Below are 13,165 nucleotides of genomic sequence, written 5' to 3' on the forward strand. Positions count from 1 at the left end.
TGTGATGTACAGATTTGTTAGAAACCAGATGTATCAACAGAGACGGCAGGCTTTTAGCTTTTTAGCTACTGATGAACTGCCAGAGACAGCAACCGCACACAGACAAGTGTTTGTCCAAGTATGGTGAATTTACAGCTCCTGTACCTGTTGGCGCAGACGACTACCTGAACCTTGCAGAAAGACTTCAGTGTTTGTCATCGGAAGTGAACAACGCACTGCTGATAATGGCTGGATTGTGCATCGCTGTATTCCGAACCCGGGCCGGAAGGTATGGCTTTTTTGACCCACACTCGAGACGACCTGATGGATTACCTTGTCCCCCACACAGCACTGGCACAGCTGTAATGCTTACTTTCACACATTTAAGTGATCTGATAAGGAGGCTTCATCAATGTTACAGTGTGCTAAACATATATCCAAATTGTCAATATGAACTGATGCCTGTACTATTTCATGTGGATCAGCCCATTCTGGATGAAAGTTTCCAATGCACACATGCTAATGCACACAATGTTGTGTCACCTATGAGGGAGCAGGAGGTTCACATGTCCAATGTTACCCAGCCTGAAACTGAGATGTCCATTCCCTCATGCTCGGCTACACCGCACGCACGCTCTCCTGCTGCAAATGTGATGATGACGCATGTGAACTCCAGTGAAGGTACAGTGAAACATCCTATATCAGAAATACCACAGCTGAATAGGCAACATATGCCAGTTCTGTCAAAATATACCAAACAGCAAAGGAGAAAATTTAAGAGAACAATGCTTTTGCAAAAGACAAAACCTACAAATGACAAAAAGAAAAAAAAAATACAAAGGGATGCTCAAAAAACTAAAGAGAGGAAGAAGTATGCTGAAGATAAATTATATAAACAACGGAAAAGGTCTTACGCAGACCATCGATACAGTCACGATGCTGATTTCAAACAGAGACAGATGTCGTATGTAACCAGTCGCTACCGTCAAGATTCTGAGTTCAAACAGAGACAGATGTCGTATGTAACCAGTCGTTACAGTCAAGATGCTGAGTTCAAACAGAGACAGATGTCGTATGTAACCAGTCGCTACAGTCAAGATGCTGCCTTCAGACTAAGGCAAAAATCGTACATTACTCGGCGTTATGCGAATGAACCTGGATTCAGATTGAAACAAAAACAAAAAATGAAACAACATATGCAAAACAAATACAGAAATAACGTTGCATTTAGGATCACTCATAACATGCAGTGTGCAATGAAAATAAAACGAAAATACAGACGGATAAATCGGCAAGATAAACAAGTACCTCAGAGTGACAACCCTTTGATCAAAAAGGCTATATCAGTTTTCCAGTCACAGATTAAAAATAGCCCGACTTACATATGCACGGTCTGTCATAGAGCATTGTTTCCAAATCAAGTACGACCCTGCATCAGGTCAAATTACGTCAAAAAGCCAGATGTTGTTGAAACTTGCCTGACGGGAAAGTTTGTTCATGTTTGTGATGATGAATGCCAACATTTACAACAGTGCAGAGTCCCAAATGAGAGAAGGAAAGAGTGGATCTGTTACACTTGCCACGATCATCTTAAGGATGGAAGCATGCCGTCCCTTGCTGTGGCTAATAATTTGGAGCTGGCACAAATTCCACCTGAATTAAGTGATCTGAACATATTGGAAAGACACCTCATAGCCAAGTACATAGCATTTGCTAAAATCATCCCTCTTCCTAAAGGCCAACAGAGAGCAATACGTGGTAATGTAGTGTGTGTGCCATCCGAAGTAGAAGAGACAGTCAATGCTTTACCCAGACTGACAAGTGAATCTCAAGTTATGAGAGTGAAGTTGAAGAGACGATTGTGCTACAAAGGACATCAAATGTTTCAGACCGTGACTTGGTGTAAACTTGTACGAGCATTGCACAAACTGAAAGAGATCCGTCCACAGTATGAGGACATAACTGTCAGAGATGAGGCTGAGTTATGCGATCCAACACTTCACAATGAGGAAGATGATAGTGATGTGGATGAAAACATGGAGGACGATGATTATGATGAAGATGATTTGATGGACATTGACAGGTGTGAGCGCAGTGCAATGTGCGAGGCGCAAAACGATCATGACGATGAGCAACCAAGTATTCAAATCCCGCCTTGTGAAGAGCAGTCAGATGATACAGAACAGGATGGTGATCAGCCCAATGGTGGTATTGCTTTAGAATCATGCCTTCAGCCAGTTGATGTTTCAGAAGAGATATTAAGTTTCAGTGAAGGAATCTACTGTGTTGCCCCTGCTGAAGGACAGCAGCCAGTCAGCTTTTTCAGAACACCCAAACTGGAGGCCATGGCTTTCCCTGTTCAGTTCCCCACTGGTGAAAACACACTGGATGACAACAGACATAAGAAATTAACACCGATCAGTTATTTCAAATCAAGGCTTCTCTGTGTTGACGATCGTTTTGCCAGAGACACAAATTACTTGTTCTTTGCACAGTTTGTTTCAGAAATACATTCGGCCACTTCCAGTATGAGGATACAGTTGCGTAAAGGGCGGCCTGTGACCCGAGACGGACGTAGAATAACCTCTAGCATGTTACGAGATAAACGCGAGGTTGAAAAACTGGTGCGGAACAAAGACGCAGTCAGATTCATGCAGCCACTGAGAGGGACCCCGACTTACTGGGAGAAAACCACTAGAGATCTCTTTGCTATGATCAGGCAACTGGGAAGTCCTACCTTTTTCTGTACATTCAGCGCAGCAGAGATGAGATGGCCTGAAGTTACTGAAGCAATAAAGACGCAACAAGGTGAACAGGTTAATTTCGAGGAGCTTGACTGGGCTACAAAGTGTGAAATATTACGAAGCAATCCTGTCACAACGATGCGCATGTTTGAGAAACGTGTCGATGCATTATTCAGAGATTTGATCCTGTCCCCTGCACAGCCCCTTGGCAAGGTTGTTGACTACTTTTACCGACTGGAATTTCAGCACAGAGGAAGCCCACACATACACTGCCTCATATGGGTAGAGGGAGCACCTGTTTTTGAGGAAGATTCTGATGAGACTGTGTGTAATTTCATTTGTCAGTACATAACAGCTCAACTGCCTGACCCAAATACACAACCAGAACTGTACAGGAAGGTGGCAGAAGTTCAGATGCACAGCAAAAACCACTCCAAGTCATGTCATAAAAATAACAGGTCTGCCTGCCGATTTGGATTCCCCAAACCACCTGCCAAAGAGACGACCATAACAAGGCCTGGAGAACATACTGATACCGCAGTGTTGACTGCAGCAAAGAGGAAGCTCAGACCATTGACTGAGTTGCTCAGTGACCCTACAACCGCATCCCTGAATTTTCCGCAGGTACTGGCAAAGTGTAATTTAAGCTACGAAGAGTATGAACGATCCCTACATGCGCTGACCAACGCCAGTGTGGTTATAATGAAACGTGATCCAAAGGACTGCTGGGTAAATGGATACAATCCTCATCTTCTTGATGCCTGGGATGCCAACATTGATATCCAGTACATCCTTAACCCCTACTCATGTATCATGTACATCACATCCTACATCACCAAGGCAGAGCATGGGATGAGCGACTATCTCAAAACACTCATTCAGCACTCAAATCAAGACAACGTGAATGAATGTGAGGAAATGATGCAAATCATGCAGGCATATTCCAAAAAGAGAGAGGTCAGCGCTCAGGAGTGTGTAACTCGTGCATGCAGTATAAACATGAAGAAGTGTTCACGGAGTGTCATTTTCGTACCAACAGATGACAATGCAGTGAAAATGAGTCGTCCCATCTCATACCTGGAGAGCACAATGCCAGACTCAGACAATGTGTGGATGACAGGCTTAACAGAAAAATACAAAGCCAGACCTGAAACACTGGAGTTTGAAAAAATGTGCTGATTTTGCTTCCACCTGCAGGATTGTCTATGGCAAACAGACAAATGGTAAAGGTGTTCTGCCCCTCCTGAATGAGTTGGGATTTGTTCAAAGGAGAACAAATGGCAAGCCCGCCGTCATACGATATCACCGCTTCTCACCAGAAAAGAATCCCGAGGAATTTTGTGGCACACTACTTAAACTTTACCTCCCATACCGGTCAGAGGCACAGCTAAAAAGTCAGTGGTTCCCTACATACCAGTCCTTCTACACTAATGCGTGTGTTCAGCTACCAGGTTCAGACCATATCCAATCTGTGTACGAAATTGTCAAGGACAAGAGACATGAATATGAGCAACACAGTAAAGAGATTGAGAGTGCCATTGAGGAGTTTGAAAAGAATGGACCCATACGTGATGAATGGTGTAACCTGGCCCCTGAATCTGAAGTAGTGAGGTTGGAATGTATTGCAGAACTTGAAGCGGGGCCGTCTGATAACCAAAATGAACAAGAAGATGTGCCAGAGTATAGAGTTCAGTCTGAAGCAAGAACAGGAACAGTACCTATGATCGAGGCCCCTCCGGTTGACTCTGCAGTGATACGTCAAATGTATCAAAGTCTGAACCAGAAACAAGCGTCCATATTCTACACCGTTAGAGACTGGTGCATAAAGCGTGTGTGTGGCCTGAATCCAGATCAGTTTTTCTACTACATTAATGGCGGTGCAGGAACAGGTAAGTCCCACCTTATAAAATGCATCCATTCCGAGGCATCCAAGATACTATGTGCGTGGCGGAGACGTTGTGAAGATACAGACATATCAAAACCTACTGTGCTGTTAACCGCATTCACTGGCACCGCCGCATTTAATATCTCGGGCAAAACATTGCATTCCATGCTCAAGCTACCGAGAAGCCTAAAACCTCCCTTCCAAGGACTTGGCAATGCACTGGATGAAGTCAGGGCAGAGATTTCAAATGCTGAAATTATTGTCATTGATGAAGTGTCCATGGTCTCAAAGCCTCTCTTTGCCTATGTGGATATGAGACTTAAACAAATCAAAGGAATTCAAAGGCCTTTCGGAGGAATGTCAGTACTCGCTGTCGGAGACTTCTACCAGCTACCACCACTTGGACAGGCTAAACCTCTCTGTGTGTATGAACCGTGTCAGATCGACCTCTGGCGAGACCATTTTCAGATGATCACGCTGACAAAGATAATGCGCCAGAAGGATGACGTCGCCTTTGCTGAGATGTTGAACAGGATCCGTGTGAAACAAAAGACAGATGCATTGTCTGAAGCGGATAGCGCTTTGCTTTCACAGGCCATCACTGAACCAGCACTTTGCCCAACTGATGTACTGCACATCTTTGCAACTAACAAGCAGGTAGACGAACACAACTCCACAACATTAGCTCTGCTTCATTCTCATATCACAAACATCAATGCAGACGACTATAGAAAGGACCCAAGAACTGGAAGAATGGCAAGACAAGCCAAACCCTGTCAAGGAACTAAGCAGGAGTTACCAGACAAACTACAAGTTGCAGAGGGTGCTCGTGTTATGCTCACCAGAAATATTGATGTGGAGGATGGGCTAGTGAATGGTTCGTTTGGCGAAATTGTCAGAATAGTGCCCTGTGAAAAAGATGCTACACATGTGAAGATGCTTGGAGTCGAGCTGGACAATGAAAATGCAGGACGGATACAGCGTAATAAAGCACCTGGAGGATCTGATAATGTGGTGTACATAGAGAGAGTAGAGGAGAATCTGAGGCAGAAAGGAGTAGTACGCAGACAGTTTCCCATGAAGCTTGCATTTGCTTGTACTACGCACAAGGTTCAAGGCATGACAACCTCATCTGCTGTGGTTTCACTAAAAAAAATATTTGTACACGGTATGGCCTATGTAGCTCTCAGTAGAGTAACCTCTCTCAGTGGAATGCACATAGTCGATATGGACGAGAAGAAAATATACGCCAACCCTGAAATCACTGCTGCCCTCGAGAGCATGAGACAAGCCAGCTTTGATGACATAATGCCTCTTCTTCAAATCACGCAAACATTAAACAGGCCTGACACACTTACCATTATTCATCATAACACAGAAGGACTGCCAGCTCATGTCAGTGACATTAAGAGCCATCATGAACTGTGTCTTGCAGATGTTTTGTGCCTAACGGAAACAAAGCTGCGAGGTTCCTTTGTTGCTGACAGTCTCCATTTGGAAGGCTACAACATGTTTAAACGCAACAGACATCTGTCCTACACAAATTTTCCACAGCTGGCCAACAGTGATGGTGGTGGAGTAGCAATTTATGTAAAACGCCATCTTCACGTCCGTGAAAAGCAGTACATACAGAATGTAACTGATCTTGAGTTTGTGCTTATCAAGGTCGAAGCCCCGATGAATGCTCTGATTGCTGCCGTGTAACGACCTCCAGACTACAGTGTTGGATCATTCCTGTCAAACCTGGAACGCCTCTTGGAAACTTTAGAGATCATGGATCATCACCCCGTCATAGTCTGTGGAGATTTTAATGAAGATCAGTTGCCAAACACAAGGAAGCCAATACTTGAACTGTTTCAATCAAGAGGTTATACACAGCTGATCACTACTGCAACCACTGAAAAGCACACGCTGTTGGACCTAATTTTCATCTCTCGATCACAGCATTGTCTACATTCCGGTGTACTGCAAACGTACCACAGTTATCACCTTCCTGTGTACTGTGTATTAACTGATGAAATTTTCTGTGAAGCACATTGAGCTGCATATGCATGAAATGTGCTATTTAAATAAAGTCTGACTTGACTCGACTTGATGAAATGTAAGTATAACCCATCGTAAGTGTGGCTTTTATAAATCATGACATTGCGCTTGCCCGAGTGCAAAATAGAATACATATGATCATTTTTTGACAATTACACTTTACAAGAGTATTGTTTACTTGCACTGTATTTTGACATTACAAATAAGAGTGTAGTTTATTTTACATTTTGTAACATCAAACAACATCAATTTTACAGAATTTAGTTCAAAATTAACATAGATAATGCAAAATGGGGGGGATTCGTCCTTTGCAGTAAGGCTTCAACACCTTGCCTGGCTGCCCCAGCTTCTCAGAGGTTGGGAGGGAGGGAGGGAGGGAGGGATGGAGGGACGGTCTCCCCTCAAAACAAGACTACACATACACATTATGGGTCCCTATGGCCTTCGAGAACTTAGTGGTATCCCCAGTTCCACCTACTCCGGGATGAATAGGAGCGTAGAGGCCCAAAGCAAGGGAGCCGTGGAACGCAGAGAACGCAAGGCTGTGGGGAAATCTGACAAAGCCCCAGGAAGAGGAAGACTGGAATAGAAAGACTGGATAAGACCGTTCTCTCCTGAAGAAACAGATCTATGTGACGGCATCCTCACAGACAAAGGTGGAGCTATTAGCAATATGCTCTTTCTCAGGACCACAGAGAGCCCTTTTCTGCCTCAGTCACAGGAGCAGAGGAGAACACAAAAAAAGGACAGACTCCGTTCAACTGCTGTCAAGAAGAAGACACCCAAATGTTATGGAGGGATGCAAGCCACCCAAACAAACTTTTATGATCTCAAGTCAATCCGCCGAGGGTTACGAGGTTACGAGGCTCAATTACTGCCCCTCTATTGTCCTGTAAACCTGAAAAGCTTCAGGTACAGACCATATTTCTGCGACCGTCTAGTAAAACTACCAAATATTGTGACAAAGTAATAATCATAAGGAATATGTTTTGTATTTTGTACAGTAGTGTTTTACAGGTAGCAAACACCTTCCAGGGATGATCCATCAGCCCAGAATGAGAGAAGCAGTCCAGCATCATCACTTCACTGTGTCTTTCAAACTACAAGACATGTACCCAGGTGAGGGAGAAACCATACCACTACTGCGCCTCATAAATCTCTGGACTTCCTCTGGTGAGGTGTTGGTGTGCCTTTAGTGTTGATGTGTTTGGCTGTGCCTAAGCTTGTATTGTTTCTTTATTTGCTATGATAATTAAAATTCAGTTAGCATTTATGTGCTGCATGTACATTTTAGTGATATATAGCATGACCCTGTGTATATTTAGAATTGTGTAACAGTTGTCTCTATCAGGCCATGAGAAGAGGTGAAGCTGTAGACGTGTACAACAGGGGAACCAGAAGTGCCGCCGCCATGTGACCCGTGTGAGCGTTCAACACTAGAGCTGGATCCAGGCAGACTGTAAGTAGCCTCATTCAAGATTGTTACAGGGTTATTGTGAGTAGTGTTATGTTGGTGGGTCCTGTGCTGAGGCTATGGCAGGGGTCTGGCCTTTTTGCTTGGTTGAGCAGGTTCTTTTTTCTCTGCAGGGTGTTGGAGGAACAAGTATCCTGTGACGAGCTAGGAGTCAGGGGCGCCGTAGCCATGTGAGCGTTCAACACTCTTCTTGAGCTGGATCCAAGCAGATTGTAAGTGAACTTGATCATCGCCCTTATTTTTTCTAGTAAACCTGAAGAGCTTCAGTCAAGGGCCATATTTCTATATATATATGTAGTAATTTTTATGATAAAGTATTAAGCACAAGATATTTGTTTTTCTGCATTCGTGCTTTAAAGAAGGAAGATGTCCAGCAACACTCCACATCCAGCTAAACTGAAAGACATGTATCCAGGTGAGGGAGACACCATACCATGAGGCCACTACTGCACCTTCTGCCGTAAATTTCTGAACTTGAGCCTGGTGCATGGCTTTGCTTGTATTGTTTTTTATTTGCTACAATAATTGGATTTTATTTTTGTGTCATGTGTGAGCTGTATGTACCTTTTATTGATGTAGCTTGATTCTTGAACAGTTTGTTCCCTCTTAACTGTAGCTGTAGAATGTGACTGTTGGCCATGGGCATATTCAGGGTTGGTGTAAGACTTGTCTCTCCCCTCTATCAGGCCATGAGAAGAGGTGAAGCTGGAGACGTGTACAGGACCGGTGCTGCACTGACAGAGCTGAACTTATGCAACAGGGGAACAAGAAGCGCCGCCGCCATGTGACCCGTGTGAGCGTTCAACATTTGAGCTGGATCCGGGCAGACTGTAAGTAGCCTCATTCAAGATTGTTACAGGGTTACTGTGAGTAGTGTTATGGTAGTGGGTCGTGATGGCAACCCCTGTTGGCTAAGGCTATGGCAGGGGTCTGGAATTTTTGCTTGTTGAGTAATTAATTTGCAGGTTCTATTTTCTCTGCAGGGTGCTGGAGGAACAAATATCCTGTGACGACCTGGTCCCATATGGAAGTTCAAGCCTGGAATTATTATTCTTTTTTGGTGTTATTTATTGCTTCATTTTTGGTCGCATATGCATAGTTATTTGCCAACATTTTTTGTGCTATTATGGCTAACTCCTACACCTCCCAATGTTTTTGTTTTCCATTTCTGTTTTTGTGCCAGTCTAAAACTCTTATGATATGAGATCTTTCATTAGATTGAGCATGAAATTAGGACGTAGGTCAGTGAAGGAACTCCCTAAAAACACAGCATTTTGACCAATTTTGATGCACTTTGTGTAGCTAACCGCCCCCCCATACTGCGTGAGTATTATGAGTATGGTTTAATGTAAAAGAGTATTAAGCCTGCTGCTACTGCACGTGTACACACACACACACCCACACACACACTACACACTACACGTTACACATGCTACTACTGCTGCTACTGCACATGTACACACACACACACACACACACACACACACACATACACACCCACACCACAACCACACACACATGTACACAAACCACAACCACACACACCATCTCTAACCTAATAACTAAACTTAACCATTTCCAGCGTTATACCTAAACCATGTGTTGCTAGTCAAGGAGCGGCGCTGGTCAAAATGCCATGTTTTTAGTTTTTTGAGTCCTGGTCACTAGGGCTGTAACAATAACCGCAATATTGCAATACCGCGCTATTGACAAGCCAACCGCGGTGGATGGCAAGCAACCGCCACAACCGCGCTATGTTCACGTTTTTTATTTTTTTCATGAGGCTAGGCACTTCTTGTTTTACACTTCAATGCGTGTGTATTGAATGTTAAATACATTCATAATGAAAACAATAAGAGTGTATTGTTTCCCGCCAACAGCGTTTATATGGAGCCTTTTAATCAGAATAGTAGCCCAATCAGAATAAAAATGCCTCATATAAAGGCCTCAATAAGAATAAACTGGCCGATCCGAATGAAATTTCATTCCGTTTGAGAGGGGTGGTTTAACCCTTTCATAATCCGGTCGATGGATAAAATTTCATCATGTAAACACTCATTCCGATCACTTTCTTTATCTCGCCTCTTTCTGCACATGCTCGCGCATTTAACGTAAGTCACGTCAATTACGTTACCCTATTTTTCCGGGAGGAACCCCGGGGCGCTCGGGCTTGATGTAGGCGGCGCAGCCCGTTTTTATATCAAGTCCTGACTCCGCCTCTCCGGGCCAGTTTCGGTTTACAGCGGTGAAAATTACAAATGGACCCAATCATTGCGGGGGCAAAACAAAACGTCTTTTTCTGACACTTATGGAGTCGTAGGTTTTGATAAAACTGTTGCTTCATCAGAAAGAACAGCAGTAAAGAAATAACCGACGCAGGTCCATCTTTTAAAAACATAAGCCCGTGTTAAGAGTGCTGGATTTGGTGTTTTGCACGTCAGAAACTTTTATTCTGATTACATACTGTGGAGCATGTAAACGCACATCTCAATGCGATCGTTATATTTAGTGCTCATGTAAACACTTGCGTGACAATCTTCCTTCGGAATGATTTCATTCAGAATGAAAAAAAAATGTCTCATGTAACCGCAGTCGTCACTAGATTTAGTGACTTTTCAGACCCCCCTGGCGACTTTATTTCTGAAAAGCGACTAGCGACAAATCTGGCGACTTTTTCTTACCATGGGGAACAATGTTAAAGTGTTGAATCCCAAAGCATTTGCCAATAAATTGGTTCGGCTGATGCCGGTTTGCTCTACTTGCTTGTCATCCAGAGAGGTCTGATGGTCACAGCGCTACACAGCGTAGCCCCCCTCCCTCCGCTGCGAGCGGAGACTGTAGGTTATATATTGATATGCAAATTAGCATGTGACGTCATCCGGCGACTTATCGCATACACCGCATACCGCGCTGTTGAGCCACCCTAAATCACCGCAGGGGAAATTCCTTCACCGCGACAGCCCTACTGGTCACTGAACTGAACAGAAATTCTACACACCCCTCAGGGTGATACCATGTGCACTCGACACCCCTGTGTAATTTCCACCTACTGTAATGTTCTTATACTATCTGCAGTAGACATTTATTTTCTATACCTATGGTGCAATACATTTTTCATGGACAACATAAATTGTAATACTGTGCAATGCTCATGTTAAACAATGTTATACTACTGTAAGTGCAATATCGTTGCTGCTATTCTTTGTGGACGATATGAATACTGCTAGATGCAACATGGGGCGGGAAAGTGATAGTCGCCCTCTGGTGGTAACGCTCCTACCTCAGAGAGAAATACCTTGAATTCTCCATACAGAATTTTATTTTAAAAAAAACAACAAGATGTCTCAGGATACATTGCAATATTAAGGCAGCGATAGCGCTTTGACATTTGACAGACGAAACTGTTTTATCGATCAGTGTTTTTATAGTTTGTAGTTCATTGTTGTATGTATCTCAAAAAGCCTGTGATTACAATATCTGTTGGTAGGGATTTGTAATAATTTTTTGAAAATTGGCCAGCACTTTCCCTCCCCACTCCTGTTAAAAGTGCAGTACTGCTTGTAAGTGCAATACTTCATCTGTGTTACCCGAATCTCTTCTTCATATAGTTTCATTAATCTTTGTGTATTTTAATGCATAGTATTTTAATTATTCCTTATGACCCTGTTTATAGGATTTATCTGCCCAAATGGCCAAAAAAGAATCAAACAATATATACATATATTTGTCCATGTTTTTGTATATTTTACTGTTCTTCCCTGCACCTATTGTCCACCACCCTGGTGGGGGATCCCTCTCGGACGTGGCCTAGCCAAGGTTTCTTCCATTTTTTTTCCTAATTAGGTTTTTTGGCAGTTTTTCCTTGTATGCTCAGAGGGTTTAAGTCTGGTGGTGCCGGGTATCCTAGGCAAGATTAGGCAGGTTTGTTAGGCTGCTTTGCCCTGTCAACATGCCGGTACATTTTATTTTATGATTATTTAGATCTAGTTAGGCTTTTGTTTTCCTGTCTCCTTTTTCTGTTTTCTTTTTTTTCTGTCTCTGTAAAGTCCTTTTTCTAGGGAGTTTTCCTTCCTTGTATGATTGAGAGTTAACATCAGTAATTGTTTGCTTTTTATGCACTCTGTGACTGTAACTGTGATTAAGTGCTATACAAATTAACCTGGCTGTGCAGATTTTGTGAGTGGGACCATTTTGAAATGTTTTTAATAAAAGTGATTACTTTGACCACAGACTCTGTCTTTCCTTAGACTAGAGACTTAGTTAATTAACTAGAGAGATAGTTAGTAGGAAGGCTATTGTGTAAAAGCTGGAAGGTACAACAGGTGGTAAAACAGGTATAGATAACATCAACTGACTGCATCTACACACTGGTACTGATACTGGTACTATATACAGTATGTACCAGTAGCTCTGTGTGTGCGTGTGTGACACGTTGAAGAGTGAAAAAATGAGAAGTGTGTGTGTCCAAAAACGTGAGTGAGAGAAATGCTGTAAGGTACTAGTAGTATGAAGAGTACAACGAGTAGGAAGGCTTATATATAAAAGCTGAAAGGTACAACAAGTATGAAGAGTGGATATATATTCAGTAGAAAAAACAGAAAATACGAAAGTGACAAGTAATAATGTTAGAAATGTACTAAAATGTAATAATACTAAGAAGTAAAAAAGGTATGAAAATATGTAAAAGACATGTTGAAATGGAGAAGAGTGAAATAAGCACAAGAGCTGCATGTGTAAGAGAGCAGCAGAGCAGCAGAAACTACTGTGAAATAGAGTGGAAATGTACTAAAATATACTAAAATGTAACAATACTAAGAAGTAAAAAGATATAAAAATGTGCAGTTGGTAGGAAGAGTAGGAAGGCTTATGTGAAAAGCTGGAAGGTACTAGTAGTATGAACAGTAGGAAGAGTAGGAAGGCTTATATATAAAAGCTGAAAGGTACAAGAAGTATCAATAGTATGAAGAGTGGATATATATTCAGTAGAAAAAACAGAAAATACGAAAGTGACAAGTAATAATGTTAGAAATGTACTAAAAT

Source organism: Centroberyx gerrardi, chromosome 3 (assembly GCF_048128805.1).
Source record: "Centroberyx gerrardi isolate f3 chromosome 3, fCenGer3.hap1.cur.20231027, whole genome shotgun sequence".
In the NCBI taxonomy this organism is placed as follows: Eukaryota; Metazoa; Chordata; class Actinopteri; order Beryciformes; family Berycidae; genus Centroberyx; species Centroberyx gerrardi.